The sequence below is a fragment of the Falco biarmicus genome, chromosome 7 (genome assembly GCF_023638135.1).
Source record: "Falco biarmicus isolate bFalBia1 chromosome 7, bFalBia1.pri, whole genome shotgun sequence".
Classification (NCBI taxonomy): domain Eukaryota; kingdom Metazoa; phylum Chordata; class Aves; order Falconiformes; family Falconidae; genus Falco; species Falco biarmicus.
The window spans coordinates 56,407,344-56,424,301 of NC_079294.1; the positions used below are offsets into that span (position 1 = coordinate 56,407,344).

A 16,958-nucleotide genomic window follows, 5' to 3' on the forward strand; every position below is an offset into this window, starting at 1 on the left:
CAAATGATGGGGTACAGTTATTTGCTTTTTTCTGTTTGTCAGCTATCTATGAACAGTGCTGTTTTGACAATGTGCCAGTTATTTTAAGTCCACAAGTTGATCTTTTCTCTTTGACTAAACACCGAGTATTCCGTTTGCTAAGTTGTTAACAATGTATGTTTGCTCAGATCTGCCATAGAACATCCTTCTTGATCTCTGATGAGATACCTGAAAATATCCAGCAAAAAGGAGAGGGGAGGTTTTCAAGATGGGTGTACGAATACTTTTATCTTGAAGTTGCAACCAAGTGCACTCACATGATTATTAAAAATTTTTGTTTTCTATTAACACAGAAATAAAATATCTCTTGAGCAATTCAGAAGATGACTGCACAGGATAAAATGCATGGTGCAGCCAAAATTAACTTCTTTTTTCATTTGAACAACTGTTGTGAAGCTACTTTTTGTAGCAATTGCCCAGCCTTGCAAACCACAATAGTAAAAAGAATATCCAATGCCCCAGCTGGAGAGATAATCAAATGCTTCTTACCTTTCTGACAAACTATTTGTCAGTATTTTTCCTCTCCCACTGTGACATTGCCTTGTCACGGGTGTAATTTTTTGGCATTTCAAAAGCCTGTTGTTGATCTTCATACAGAGATTATAGATCTCTGCAATGCTTCTCCTTCATTATTTGTAATTTACATCTTTCCCTACAATCTAAATACTGTAATAGTCCCTCTCTCAATTCTTGTCCTGCTGTTACTTTATCCTGTCCTTTCGGGTCTTGCTGGTGAAATTAGTATGATTGAATTCTGATTTTTAATTACTATAAAAGCTATGTGTCACGGATGGGTCTCTACTAATTGTAAAGTTCAAAGATTTGTGTGTGCACCTGATCAGAACTCTGTTGCCCTATTACATCTGAGATTAATTTTTTAGTGGCTGTGACCAGGATAAAGAATGGTCTCGCTCTTTGCATCCCTCTGTCCTGGTCCTGGGGGGGGGGAGGGGCACCAAGGTGGTGGTGTGGCATGGGTCTGGCTCCATGCCGGAATGAGCAGGAGGTGCTGCAGGGAGCAGGGGCATGCAGAGGAGCACAGCCTTTACCAGCTCTGCAGGAACTCCTGCCACAGGGTTAGTCTGAGCTGACTTGCAACTCCAAAATCTGCATTTGAAAGTGTGATTTTTTAAACAGATAATTTTCAGCACAGAGTAGTTTTGGAATACTTTTGGTGTTGTATCTTTTTAATCTTACATTGTTAATCCCTAAATAATAAATAGAACTGCACTGGTTGGATGCTTTCCTGTGCACATGTTTAGTATTTCTGAGACTTCCTTCTGCCCAGAGAGGGCTTTAGGGTTAATTTATATCCATTTAGCTAACTGGTGCAGTTTTTGTGCTTGTACTCTTTTATGTCAGCCTAAGACTGATTATGCAAATTTAGTTCATGCCTGTAAATTCATCAACACAAATTAAACCAATGTATGAATGCTGTCATGCAAAAGTTGTTCCAATTTAATTAAATCAGTATCAAACAACACTCTCCATGACTTTGTGTATAAGCCAGGCCTTAATGGCTTAGGTCCCATAACAAAAAGTGAACAAGGCACCTGCTGCAGCCTTAAATTCTTTGGGAGAAGCTCCTTCTTTTGCAATGTGCAATTTTACAGTGCCAGGCACAGCAGGAAACTGCCTCACTGCAAGTTCTATATAGCAATGTAAACATTCGTTCTCTAAATAAATAGAAGCTTTGCTGATTATTACAGCAGTTACACAGCATCCTAATTAGGTCTCTTGGTTTAGAAGGTTTTGTTGTCTTTGCTGTAAAGAAAATCAGGTTCAAACAGTGGAACTGATTTCTAAAATCATCTAAGCAAAAATTCTCTCCTGGGCTAAGAGCCAAACTGAGCCATCAGACGTATGTGAATGCAGCTCCCATTTTCCTAAGCAGAAACTGCTGTGTTCATCTAAGAACAGAATTTGTCTCTTCCAGAAGCCTGGCAGAATGTTTAAGGGTGACAAGGAAAATGGTATTTATAAAAGCAGACATCACTGGAAATAAGAGTGCTCACACTGCTGTGATTTCAAAAGTTGATCCTGAATACTTAGCAGCAGGTGAAGCACAGAGTACTCAGCTTCTCACCATCAAAGAGTTCTAGCAGAATTTCATAGTGAATTAAAGAGAGAGATAAAGCAGCTTAGGGGATCACGCTGTTTTCCTTTTCTAATGAACTTCTTTGTTGATGATGAGAAGTTACTTTTCCCATCTTCCTTTCTGTTGTCATAGAGCAAGCGGTGCTGCCACAGAGCCCACGTAGCATAACTGGTGCCATTCTTTTTTGCTGTTTCAGTGTTTTAATATTTCATGCACTCTTCTTTTCCCTCTTCTCTGTCCCTTCCCTTTTGCTGAAGATGGAGAACTGGAGGACTTCAATCCTAAGGGGGTTAGAAACAAGAAAGCACATAAAAAGATTCCCCATAGGAATTAATTTTGAGACCCTCACATTCTTTCAACCCAACTCAATATTTTGTTAGGGCACTCCTTCCTTCTGAATGTTAACAGTACTGGAAGTTAGAAGGTACTTGCAACCACTACCCACTCTGTTAGTGGAAGGAAGAAGATTTTTACTTGAAAGAAAAGTTGCATACAGTATTCAGTGTCCCACAATTTGCACTTCTTCCTAATATTTGACTTCAGCTGCAAAACTAAAATCCCCATTGTGGTAGTAGTAGTAGCCTTGTGAACACAAAAGTAAATCAAAATATTTTTTTAGGGTAGTGCTCACCGCGTTTACTTGTCTTTTTTTAAAAAATATAATTGTTCTTCCAAAATTGACTGCAGCTGATAACAAAACCAAAAAAGGCTTAAGCTGACAACTGTTTCTGAGGCAGTGGGGACAGAAGTCATATTCCAAATAATCCTTTGCTATATTGCAAGATATGCCAAAATGCCCTATATTATTTCCATTTTCATTAATGCAGTTATATTTTGTGACATCTTCCAAAATATATGTAATCATTTCATAATAAATTTCATAATAAATTGCCTGGTGACTTTTTATGTTACCATTTCAGCTCTTCTGAACTTCTATTTGGGTGCCAAACTCCCAGCGTGGATGTGTAAAACTCACTATTGCAAGATACTTGCTCTGTTTTCTTCCTTCCCTTGTGGATGCATAAAACTCTCTGTCCCGTAGTCACATAGCTGTGTATAGGGTTGGTAAAGGAACTCAGGTGGAGTAAAAGAACCCAGTCAAGTAACTTAGCTATAAGATTTTCTTCAGTGTATAAATGCTTTCAGGGCACTCTCTCTCACTCTCAGACTTTTTCTCTCATCTTCTCTCTTTCTAATTTGTTTCTCTTTTCCACATTTCCCTCTCATTTTTACTGACCCTCTTTTTGACTGAAGTCATTCTCTGTTTTTGTTCATTCTCTTACTGTTTTGCCTATATAATTTCTGGTCCTGTCACCCTTTTGTTGTGTGCACACCTAGAAAGATTGCTCCATGTCTTGGGAACAAGAAATCAGTTGTGGCTGACTTTATGAAAGCTGACTCTGAGGGTCCATCAAGCTCAGCGAGGGCACAGGTTTCTCCATCATGTGCCCATCGCACAGTTTGCAGGTGCTGAGATGAGGTGCTGAAGAGAAATCTTGTTGAATCCTGGGTGAGGGCTTGGGGGCATTGGTGAAAGATTAGAGTGAAGTTCTAAGGGAAAAGTACAAGATGAGACTGCTACTTTGAAATGGGCATTGTGAGAGGTCATGGTTACCGTTTTCTGTCCGAGCAGTACAAACAGTTCAGCTACACAGTCACAGGTAATTGTTTCAAAGTCCAGTGTTTGAGATTGAATAGCAAGTGCTTTACACCTGATTCTTAGCTACATTTCTGGGTCAGTCAAAATGTTCTGGGAGTCACATACAGAGCACGTGTTGCATAAATTATGTTAGTATTTACATGAGCTTCAAGTGCAATGACCAAAGTAGCATCTGTAATCCAGCGCTACCTAAGCAGCCTTTAGATCATAAACTAGTTGGTTGCATCCAGTGCTTTAAAAAAAATCTCATTTAAAAACTTCCCTTTGGGAACTGGCTTGGCTGGGAATTGGTAATGGGATCTTCTATCTATACTTTTGATCATGCTTAAATGTTATTAACGCTTAATGTTGTTTTGTGCCATGTGACATGCTTGCTTTGAGCACCTGGACCTCTCCAGTAAGACGTGCATTTGGGCAAGTTCCTCATCACGCTATATGTGGGATTACCTTGGTCTGACCCAAGCTTCTGCCTCCAGGTTTGGCTTCTGGCAGCCTCATGGAAGCTGAAGTAGATATGATCTACTTCAGTAAGGGATGCGGTGAAATAGGAACAGTTCTGTAGCTGCTGCTGAGAAACTGACACCCTCACTCCTTCCCTTTCAGGAGATTTCTGTTAGATTGGCTCTAGGGATTTAACACCCATCAGTTCCTGGAGCTGATCGTGCACTTCACCAGCACATCTTTTGGCTCAGCTCTATCTGCTGAATGAGATGAACCAGAACTTAGTAAGTGGGAAAAATGGGAAGCTTGCTTCAGAAAGGCACTGTGCTCCTGACTAAAACAGTAGCATAAATGCAAACACAGTGAACTGAAGAAACAAAGTATTAGCTCTATTCTCACATCAGTAGATTAAATCAGAGAATGCATTATTTTCTTTTGAGCCTCTTTTGCTGCCTGATGTGCACAGGTCACCCCTGTTAGTTTCACCTCCATTCTGCAATTCTAGTCGTTACTGCTTTTCCCCTGGTCTGATTCCACAGCTATGAATCTTTGGAAACCATTGGAAACCAGTATGCCACAACTAGTTAAAATGATAGGTGCTACTTCTCCATTTTCCATTTTATCATTCCTACCTCCTTTCAGTGAAGAAAATCTAAACCAACTTTGTTATAATGTGTGCAGTATATTTGAAAGAAAGTTTTAATTTTTCACTTATTACTCCACAACAGTAAGGGGGAAAGTGCCTTCCTTACATCTGTCTAGTGAAAGTGTCATTGTCAGCTTTGATTGCAGAGATATTGGGACTCCGACCTTCAATGACATTGCTAGCAAATTTTGACTGACAGCATGCAACACTGCAAACCCCTGCTGCACATGCCCATCCTCCTAGAAAAAACTGTTTCTCTTTAACAATGTTCTTATGCTACTGACTGTGGACTACCCTAGATGCTAAAATACAAGGTAAACCCAGCAATATCCAATTACACTTATTGAATACAATCTGGAAAGACATTTGCAGTTCTTGTGTGACCAGTTACCCCTTCTATGGTATATTTTAGTGAGGGTGTAAAAAACGTCCTTAACCTCCAAATTTAGGGTATGGATCAATGATATCTGAGGTGAGGGCTGATGCCATGTGCCATGAACACTGATCACACTTACTTGCTCATGCTTTACTGTTTGGAAAGAAGGCTATTTTCATGAAACTACTGTATTTGAGCATGTGATAGATATACAGCTGAGGCGTCCACAGGCTCTGACAACCAGGACCAGACTGAAGGCTGTCTGTACGTCAGAATGCAGTTTGTGTTGGTAGCCCTGCAAGCAACTCCAAGCATTTTAAAAAACCAACAGATTTTGCCTTCTGATCATAGAATCACAGAATTGTTTAGGTTGGAAAAGACCTTTAAGCTCATTGAGTCCAACCTAATGTCTCCAGAGGAGCAATGTTTAGTTTGTTAATATCTCAGTACAGCAGCCATGCTTAGAAAGGCATAGCTTTTCAAAAGGTACACCTTGTGCATGGGTTCTGTGGGTTACATCCTGATCACTCTGTGTTTTCCTGACCATACATCTCAGTCAACGGGGTTTCCATTCACAGCACTTTTCAGGCAGCTTTCTCGGCTGCTTGCCGGTCGTGCAGAGTACAACAAACAGTTTGCTTACAGGCTCCCTGCTGCACCGTGCCCAGCTTCTTGGGAATGGTGGCTGGGCTAACCTGAAAGTCTGACCCACTACCGGTAAAAGTGGTGTAATCCTCGCATTTCTCAGTCTTGGAGCAGTATAAACCCTGCCTGAATCCAAACTCTTCCTCAGCGGTAAATCAGATAGATAGGCAAGAGCCCCCTGGATAGGCCACTCCTGCTTGTGTCCTGCCTTGTGTCCGAGGCTGTCCTTGACTGACAGTGGGATGCTGACCAGGGCAAAAATCAGTGGCACCGGGCCCTGGTGAGCCCTAGCCCTGGGGAAGCAGCACACATGCCTGGGTGGGAAGAGAAAAATTAGACCCCAGTGCATGCTGCATCCTACCGCGCCGCAGTGAGGACCCCTTGCTCCGGTCAGGAGGCAGCCTGCACCTCTCCCTGCTGCCCCTCTTCCAGCCAAAACCACTTCACTAGGAGGGCCCAGCACGCCTCTTCCTTTCCAGGTCTCCCTCAGACTCTGTCTCCTGGTCTTAAAAATATTCAAAACATTTTAACTGTTGTCAGTTTGATTGTTATTGACCCCATATGAATAACATCTCTCGCCCTCTCCCCTGACACCCTTGATCAGTTTTTTATTAAAACTTTCAAGCTGCAGTTCTTTAATATAATTTTTAATGCATTTTAAATTGTTTCTGGAATTTTGTATGGTGTCCCAAATGCTTGAAGAGAGTGAGGAGATTTATAAATAAAAATATTTTTATTACACTATAAAAGAATCTGTAACGCTAATGCTGCAATGATAAGATAAAGTATGTGTGGAATTCCTTTTCCTACATGCTGTGTGCTCCAAGAAATTCTGCTTATATGCAGTATTACAAATGAGCTAGACTAACCCAGAACAATATTCCCAGTATCAATCAATAGACTATGAACACATTAGTATATTAGCAGTTTATGACAGTATTTAGGATCATATGGTACAATAATGGAATACACTATCTTCTGAGATACCAGGCAGTCACATTGTCTAGCATGGTGTGAGTCCTCATGTCCAACTCCTGCTGTTTTCTAGGCAAAGCAAGTAGCTTTTGCAGGTAGTGATTGTTTTTGCAGTAGCAGTACCCTGTGCAAAGGTCTCTGATACAGTATGTTTGAACAATCATTGCTGTATTATCTTATCTACTCTAGGTAACAAAGAGATTCAAATTTAGGGGCACCCAGCAGGACTGTGGTCACAACTGCTAAACAGAATAGTGTCTGTACTTGAAGTGTCAAGTTACTTGAATTTGAAAAATTAATTTGCAGAGCCAGAAAATGCCCAGTAACTCATTCCTTTAGTCTTGACAGTACTTCCTTTGAATCGTATGTTCCAGTCCTGCAAAGACTTAATCAGGCTCTTACTTACTGAAATTGCTTCTGTGGTGAGCAACGGAAGAAAGGAAAATGTAAAATTTGTTAATGGGTATGTTTCTGTCATGGAGAGGGGCCTTATTATATGTCACCTGGGGATCCCAGTACGGCTATCTAATGAAGACTTACTGAAAATGGAGATAGATTATGCAATATTGATATGATTCCCCTACTCATAGAAAAAAATACCTTTTCCAGCTGTTCCCTTTGCATGCAAGAAGAAAAAAAAACCACCAGAAAACAACCAGTGTGCAAGCAAGAACATAGCAAGTCATGACAGCATGTGGCAGAGAAAGCAGCCCAGTCTGTGGTTCCAGCTGTTGTGTGTTGTGCCATGTAGAGAAGCCCATAGGGAATGGGACAGGACAACATTCTTGTTTCAAAATCTCCCTGTTCTTGTGAGCCCAAGGGGAGACAAAGAGTGGGAAAAAGCCAGTCTGCATATTTGTTTGAAGTGTGGAGCAAAGTCAAATTCAAGAACACAACACTCTTGGCAAAAGTAATACCTAAAATAAAACTGACACCACAGATTTGGAGCATTTGCTGCCAGAGCTAGAAACCATCCAGAATGCAGGAAGCTGGTTTGCGATGGGAAATGCATTTTTATCTGAGAGAGCCCTCCAGGATGTTTCCAGCCACAAAGAGGATGGGGAACTGACATTGCTCACTGCATGAGCATTTACTTGTCATCCGCAAGGTCACAGTGCTCTCTTCATTCAAATCCTTCCTGGAAAGCTCCTTTTGCTTCACTGCTTCTAAGAAGGTAATGGCTGGGTAGAGGAAAATACCCCTCCCAACTTCTCCCTCCCCACAAAAAAGGGCTGTAGCAAAATAAACTTCCACGTGAATTAGCCCTAAGCCTGCACATATGTGCTGCCTACAGCAAAGGGAAGCTTCCCTGTCCTTTTCCTGTCCCTCACCTGACAGGCTGGCAGTCTAAAAGCTCCTGGCAAGCTGAAAGAGGGAGGTTGTTGTTGAAGACGTAGTAAAAGAAAGATGATTTGGCCCTTAAAGGATTAGCACCTCTGACTTCATGCCTGTAACAGAGATTCACTCCAAATGGAGGATTGAGTCCCTGATTAGGTAGGTATCCACAGAAAAAGCTGTCCGCAGCTGCTGAGTGAGCGATAATATTCACAAGTTGTTTGAGAGAAGTTGGAAGGGCAGTGTGGATGGCCAGGGAAAGAGCACTCAGAGCTGTAAGAAGTACTTCAGGTAGTTGTGGTCAAGTCAATCCTAGAGCAATGGGCTGGTGGCCAGAAGATTGTTCTTTCCTGAAAGAACAAGTATTTGGAAGATGCACCAAACCCAGTTTGAGAGCTCCAAGAAGCAAAGGGCATTGCTGTAACTTAGACCTTCATTAGAATTACCTTATGTACATTTTATATACCTAATTAATTTTAATTTGTCTAAGAAATCAAGAAAACATCTAAGTTGCCTTTGAAGCCATGCACCTATTTGCAGCACTCATTCATCACAGTGTTTAGGGAGCCTGCTAAACATCCTCGCTTAGTGTTTGCAGTTCCAGCATGCCAGACTTGCCTGAAAGCTGAAGTTTAATAATTTTAGTCAAACATACTTTCCACAACCACAGGAAAAGCTTTTCTTCAGAGGAGAATGATTCCACCACGTTTTCCCCTCCCACCTCCTCATTCTCTCACTGGCTCTGCTAGCAGGGCTTCCCCAGGATCTGAAGTAGCAGGACTCAACTGTGACTTAGAAACACTAGCTAGGTACAAGAGCTTTGCTAATGGCATCTTCCAAAAATCATTTTCTAGGACAGGAACTTTCCCCTGTATCTACACAACAGTATTATAGGAAAAGCTTCAAGCAAGTAAGTCTTGTCAGAAGAGAGCTTAGCATGTTCGGTACATCCTACAGGCAGAATAGAAAATGATACATCTTTTGCACTATATGCTGCAATTTATATATTTTAAAATTCAATCACAAATTCATTATTATCTTTTCATCATAGTTTGTTTTAAAATTGTTCAAAAATAAGTTAGCAGCTATTCCACCATTACTCTTGACAATTTAGACAAACATTCATTTGTAACAACCTTTATTTTGTGTGAAAAAAATGTTCAATATCAACACCAGATATATCCGTGTCCTATTCTATAACAGCACTGTGAGATACACCATTCTATTCCACTTTTTTCTCCATTTGTTTATTAATCAGTATATATGAGTCTTGTGGACATAGTGAATGACTGAAATGTATAGCATCACACATCAGACTTTTTTCAAAGCTCATAAATGATCAATATATCTTTGAGAGGGAATCTGATTTCTGATACATTTATGTTAATAAGAATGGAAACATGGGCCACTGGAAATTGAGAGATAAATCAATAGAGAGGTTGGACCTTCAAGAAGTTCAGTGTACAATAAAATAGACAGCAAAATATGCTTGCTGCTTGTCTGCAGTGCTTGGAGTGACTACAGCTGACCAACAAGGTAAATCAAATCTGCTGCCAATACATTCTTCTGCTGTCCAGATAAAACAGCGGACTAAGCCGGTGAACTTTCACCCTTCACCCGAGCTCTCTAAGCCAAAGTACAGATTAAAAAAAATCAATAACCCCAATCGATGGGAAAATATTTTTAGTCTCTAACTGAACGATATGTTTTGACAAGGCCAAAGAGGCGCACAAAAGAATGGGAAAAGATAAAAGACAGAAAATTAGGATTTTGTTTTATTGGTTGAGGTAGAATCACTATTCATTCCCCCTTCCTACAAATCCCATTGACACTGGCTAAAATTATCTCACAGGAAGGAAATAAAATGAAAGGTTATGAATTCATTAAATTGTCTGATTTACTGTGTATCCTTGTAACATGTTATCTTTACTGGGGTTTGTTGCCATTATTAGACACTTAACATTGAGAAGACACTTTGGAATGTATTAACATGGAATTGGGCACTATAAGAAGCATTTTGCCAGGAAAAAAAATCAACAACTCTTAACAACTTGTGCCTTTTCCTCTTGCTGCTTTTCAGCTCTGAATCCAGTGTACCTAACATATAAACCACAGAATACCAGAAACCCCAAAGCAAAGCAAGAAGCCTGTGGTACACCACTTACAAAGCATTGTAGAGTTAGTATAGGTGAGTTAGGGCTTGCTAACATCGATGTGAGGGTCTTCAAGGCTCACAGAGGAAGGTTCGAGGGGTGGTTTTGCTGAATAGCTCAGCAGCTGTGAAGGCCGTGCTGTGTGGTGCACTAAAAGTCACCCCAGCGTCCTGGCTGGGCAGCAAGGCAGTGCTGTGCCCCAGGCTGGCAGCAGGCACAAAGTGGGGAACTGGGACTTTCCTTCCCATTCCTGCTCCATGCCCCCCTCCCGTGCACCTTGTGGGATGCAGCTCCTCACTGCCTTATACCAGCCACGCTGCTGGGGATGACAGGGGACCGGTGGGACCAGGGCTTCCGGGGAGCTGCTGGGTGTCTGGTGTGGTTTGAGGTATGATGCGTGGGGAAAATTTCCAATTACTTGCAACTAATAAGGTTTTTGCAGCACTTGGACATTTTTTCCCAAAAGGATGTCAGCAAACTCTTTTACTCATTAACGTCTTATCGAAGTGGTCTTTTTTGGTCTGTTTACAAAACATACAAGGGGTGATTGCAGGCAAGCAAAAGGTGACGTTGAAGGGTATGCTCCTCTTCAGAGAACAGCATCAGATTTTTTTATGAATGCTGATTTTTTTGTTGTTTTTGCAGTTAGAGTGATTACTGTTGCCTCTGGAGGGGCTGCAGTTTGTTGTCAATCCCAGGTCACTGGGAACCTCCAGGCTCAAGAGCACAATGGCAAACGGCAGGCAGGCGTGCGGTGGAAATAAGGGGACAACATCCAAATCCACTGTGCAGAAATGGGAGCAGGGATGGATCTGGTCGGTGCTGACACAGGTACACCCTTTGACATTTGCTTTTCTGGAGTGGTTTCTCACCTCAGAGTACAATGGCCACAGTGCAATTTGTGAGGGGGGGCATAGGAATACACAGGGATGATATGATTGCCTTCTCATTTCCTTGTGCTCTTGCATCTGTAACTAGCTTTTGCTTTAAATTTAAGATTACGGCAGAACGTTTTTTGTTTCATAGTTTCACAGGAAAGAATGCTGGTCCAGGCCCTTTATTCCTATTGCCTCATTTTAATCCAGGATATAATTGCAATAATATAAAAAGCCAGCATTTTAAAACACTTCTCCCTAATTTATGTGGTCATTATTTTCACATTCAGCAGGTGTTTCATCTCAGTTTCCTCTCTCTGACTTTTCAGAAGGAACTATCCTGAAGCTTTCATGGAGTAACGTTTACAACATAAACTCCCATGATTGAAATGCTGTAGGTAACTCTTATCATCCCTGAAAGCTTTCAGCATATGCAGTGAAGTATGATGACTGCTAGAATTAATTAGAGAAAACAGATGTCAAGCATTTGCCAAGAGTTATTTAAAGAAAATCTATCTTGTACAGATAGTTGATGGTAGGGTTTGAATGTTACTAGCATCTGAGAAATAGCTAAACATTTTTCCACTTTGTGTAAAGCATACCTAAAATACATTGAAAAGAACACTTTGGTCACCCATGAAAATAAAAGCAGAATAATATGATGGTGGCTATATTTTTCTTCTTACTAATGCTTCTGTGAGACCCTTAAAGATGATGGGCTTGCCTGGGTTGTGAGCAGGAGAAGAATTTGACCCCTGGGATGGCTCCTGATACATTCATGGACAAGGTGAGACCTGGGATACGGAGCCCATTTCTCCAGCAGAGGCATCGGGAAATGAATCTTTCAGAAACGACAGGAAGAATTAGGAGGGTGACTTGGCCCTGGCTCACACACCAGCTCCAACAAGAAAATATCTTGCTCCTGTTCCTATGTAGATTATACCTATGTTTCTATCATCAGCATCCACCAGCTCTCTAACAGAACGAGTTCAAATGCTTTTCTCTCTGCAGCAGTCAATGCACCCCATGGCCTGTTCAATCCTTTCTGCTTAAATGACTTATGTCCTGGCCTTCATAATTCTGTCAAAGAAAATATACAGCCTTCATCTTTGTTATCTTTCATTGTGCCTAAAGAGGTCAGAAGTTCAGAGCAGTTCGTGTAGATAGCCTGGCTGAATGTAAATATGGCCATCAGTTTTGGTGCAAAAAGCCTGCAAGACAAAATTGACAATCTTCTTCCCACAAGTTTTGTGTGTGCAAGCATGAAACTTGCCTTCCACTAGCATTTGTACTGTCAAACAGCGTTAATGGAAAGCACAAATACATGAGAATGCAGCCAAAGCCAGTTCAGAGAAAGAGTGGATGAATTTGTAGGAAATCCAATGCTTCTCTCATCCATCACTATTCACATTCCCTTCCTCGCCCGCAGGTAGAGGCACAGAGACTTATTGGATGGGATTCATCTTACCTAACTTTAGACATATATAGTGTGGATATCTCTATCTCAGCTTGTCTAGACTCTTGTGAAAGTCAATAGAGAGATGCAGGCTGTTCTAAGCCCAATTCATCTGACCTGTTTTAGACTCCTTCTTTAAGGAAAAGATGAAGCTTTCCCTAAAAGTGACTATTTCTCTCTAGTGACTCAAGGACAGCTTAGGCCATTAAATCACATGCAGGCATGTACATTGCACTATTTACATGTGATGAATCCTGTCCCTCTAGCACATTTGATAATATTTTTCACACAGTTAGATGAGTTTAATGGGACCTTTTTGGCCCTCAAATTACCCAGTATTCTCCTGGGCTTCTCCCCTCCCAAAAAGCGAAAGCATTTATACAAAATGGTTATTTCTTTGGTCTAAACCTATTTCCCTGGCAGAGGCAATTTTTCAGGCCAGGGTTTCGAGACCAGCCTGCCCAGCAGCCTCAGGACACAGGGAGTGCTGCCTCTGCTCACACCTGGCCGCTCCATGTCTCCCCTTCTCCTCGCTGCTCTCCACGTGCTCACCTGCTCAGCCTGCCTTTCGGAGCCAGTCCCAGTCCTCTCTGCCCTCTCTGCCCGTGCTGAGGATCATGGTGAGCCCACACACTTCTGCTCAGGCTTTGGATAATGGCTTTTGCTGTCCCTGCTATCCCTGTATGAGAGCCTTTTAATTGCATCTTCCATTCAGCCTGAATAAAGGGTGAGCAGGACATCTATTTGCTTTGACCAGGCTTGTGATTGATGCAACTGTTAATACTTTCCAGCGTAACACAATCTTCCTTCACCTCCCCGGGATGCTCTGTTGGTAACATGTCCCTGCGTAACTTTTTCAAGGACAGACAGAAAGTGGTACAAAAGGCAAGAGATGGCAGTGGAAGCACCAGTGAGCCTCTGCCCCGTTGCTGAAGGGTTACCTCCTTCCAGCATCTGGCCCACCTTTTGCTGCTGCCCACGGCATCAGCAGAAAAGGTGCTGTTTCCTTGCTCAGCAATCATTTCTAGCGGACCACTGGCAACTTCTCTGTGCAGAACTGTCTGCAGTGTCCTAGGGTCATCTTGCCCCCTGGGAGAAAGCCACAGAGACACCTTCTGCTGTTAGGCATATAATGAGCTTCCATTCTTTCATGTAAAGCCGAGGAAAGTCATCTTCTCAACAGGGCTGTACTGAGCAATCACCCGTCACTTGCCTTGATGTGGTGAAGTTGTCAGGGACAGCAGGTCCCTCTGCCATACCAGCAAAGTGCACTGATAATTCTCACCTCAGTCGGACACCATGCCACATGCTCTCCCCCAAGGTGGGCATGTTGAGCAACACCCTCTCAGACCTAGTGTGTCTTTGGAGGCAACAATTACACCCAGAGTACAAAAAACATAGCACAATAAAAAAAATACTACACACAGAGCTCCTCAGTAAAACAAGTCCAACTTGTATTACATTCATGGTGCCACATAATGGAATTTAAGCCATCCTTAAGGTTACTCTAAGTCCCAGGAAAAATACAGCAGCATGTAAGGGGGAAGGAAGGGAGAGAGAGACCACAACTGTAGCCATCAGGAGAACAATCAGAGGACTGTCAGGGAGACTCCTGGGATTAAACCACTTTACTCTCTGTTATGCACAAATCCAACCCTAGGCCCCTCAACAGAGCATCTATAACTCTGTTTCCCTTTTAAGCAAACCTCAGTAGAATTGGTTGTTTGGAGATTTTCATCTAAAGACCACCAGAGTTACAGCAGTTTAGACAAGCTGCTGGGTTGTTCTCCTAACACAACACAAACAAATGCAGTTTATAAACAACAGTCAAGCCACAGCTATCTGAAAATGTAGGGGTGCTGCAGCAAGGTAAACTGAGCATGGCAGTGACGGCATAGGCAGAAGACACCCTACACTATGACCGTGCTGCTGGGGTAAAACGTGGCTGGTGCACTGCCGATGTCGGCTGGTACAGCCAGGATGCCTTGTTCAAAACAGCGGGGGAGGCGAAAACCCTCCCAACATTTGCACACAGGGATTCAGTGGCCCTACTTTCAGGATGCAGACAATCTCATTACCTCCACACAGTCAACCAGCCCTCCTATCGATAGGAACATATCTCAAATACCCTGAACTGTCATTAGTCATTCAAGAATCAGCAGTAGGTGGTAAGTAGGATTGGACAGTTACATACCATTGCAGTCAGTGCCATTGACTGTGTAGGACAGGACAGAGACAAGTTTCCTTAATACATGTGCTTATTTTCTTGTTAGCGTTTGATTTCTGACAAATGTGATGGTATGCCCCTGTCTTTGCTTTGGGATGCACTGCCCAGTACTTTTTTCTCTGAATGCTGTACTTTTGCGCCACCAACAAGCTAGAGTGGGAGTCAGCCTTTGCGTTGGGGCTGTTGCTGCCCTAACGCAACAACAAGAGAACAGGATCAGGCCAAGTCGACTGCTCTGTGACTTGTCATCAGAGGCAGGACGAGTATCTTTTTTTTCTCCACCCCAGCCCCAGAGCAGCTGTGGATGCCCCATCCTTGGAAACATTCAAGGCCAGGCTGGATGGGGCTTTGAGCAACCTGGTCTGGTGGAAGGTGTCCCTGCCCATGCCAGGTGGTTGGAACTCAATGATCTTTAAGGTCCCTTCCAACCCAAACCATTCTATGACTGTGATTCTATGTCCTCACCTGCCTCCTTCATGGTCCTCTGCCTCTATCTTCTGCCACTTGCTTCCCACTGCCTGTTGCTGATGCTCACAGGTCTGGTCTGTATTACCTGGAGCAGTTCTTGCTACTCTTTCAGACCCCTTCTCAGCGTTACTGTCACAATGAGTTGAGGTCAGGAAGCACTGAAAAATTTCTTAGTACAAAATATTTATTTTTAGTAGCAAATAAGATAAGTAGTAGACGAAACATTTTGAAAGTTGTTTTTTTAAAAATTATTAAAAAGAGTTATAGGCCTAAGCGGAGTCCTTGCAGGAAAATAAGAAATACAATAGCAGTGGGAGACCCAAGGGAGATGAAGTTTTGAAACTTAGAGAATAATTGTAAATCCTGGGATATAGAAAGATAATTTAGATACTGTAGAGCCTCATAGTGGCTTTCTGCTATTTCTGTCATAATTTTCTGCCATGTTATTTTCTGTCAAGCCTTACAGTATTTCTATAATGACTAACCCTTTTTTTTCCCCAAAACTTATCTTTGAAAATTATACACAAGGTCAGAGTTACAAAACTGAACACTCCATTTATTATCAGGAACAAGAAAATCTGTCTGGGCCACATCACCAATTGTAGCTGTCTACCTAATAGGATGAAATAGGTCGCGGGGAGAGTAACTGAGCGGTAAAGAGAGGCACTGCAGGTGACAGAACAAGAGTGATAGGAGGAAGATCAGCAAAACTAAAAGCAAGAGAAGATACATCATTGGAAACAAAACCAAATCAAGCTAATGTCTTCTCAAAGCAAGATGGGTAAAATAGAGGGACTTAGTAAATGAGCTGAAGTCATTTGACAAAAGATCTATATAGCAGATCACTTTATTCATAAAAAGATCTGACTGACATCCTTTGCAAATGGAGTTTATCCCAATATGCAAGAACTTTCAAAGTGACAAGGGTAAAATTCTGCCTATGTAGTAAATACTTTCATTCCTAAAATATGCTGATGATGCAGATTGCAACTTTTATTTTTAGTGCTTTCCTACAAGTTTGTGCTGCATCTTCCAGTCTGGGGTGAAGAAGCATCGCCAAAGCAAGCTGAACCATTTACCAGAGCTTGATGCCAAAGAGAGCTCATCTCTGAGACTCTGAATTCTGAGACACTCCACCTGAACTTGTTAAGAGCCACAGTGTTGAAATATCTGAATTTTCTGCTGGTCATAAATTCTGCCTTTTGATGAACTCTGGTACCATACCAGTGGGGTGCCTCAGCTCATACTGAGGGTTAGACCGCTCACATAGAAAGCCTAAAAAAGTGGGTGCCTTGTGAAAGCACCAAAGGTGAAGATATGGTGAAGGACATGCTTCAGGGCTCATGTAACTGATGTTACACCATGACTCTCATTGTGGTAGAGGACCTGTCTTCAAAAGGGGTGCAATTGATAAATCATGTGCCAATTGTATTTATTCAATATGTCAACTTGCACTCCACTCTGGAGTGCCCGGACCAGTGCCGAGGGCTGGTGGTATCTTTGCTGCACCTCTCACATTCCTAAAGCTGAGTTGGGGCTCACTGGTGGCTCAGAGAAATGCAGC

The 16,958-nt window shown here is 42.2% G+C and overlaps 1 long non-coding RNA gene across 4 annotated transcripts in view; it reads left to right on the forward strand.

Moving 5' to 3' along the window:
* LOC130153144 (uncharacterized) overlaps window positions 1–16,958 on the forward strand; it is a 121,372-nt gene that overhangs the window by 21,411 nt on the left and 83,003 nt on the right. The window contains exon 1 of one of the 4 annotated variants that reach the window (XR_008823238.1): window positions 10,951–11,199. The exons of the other annotated variants lie outside the window; for them this stretch is intronic. This is a non-coding gene — a long non-coding RNA (uncharacterized LOC130153144). Of the gene's footprint in view, window positions 1–10,950; window positions 11,200–16,958 lie in introns of those variants that run through there. 4 annotated transcript variants of the gene reach the window in all.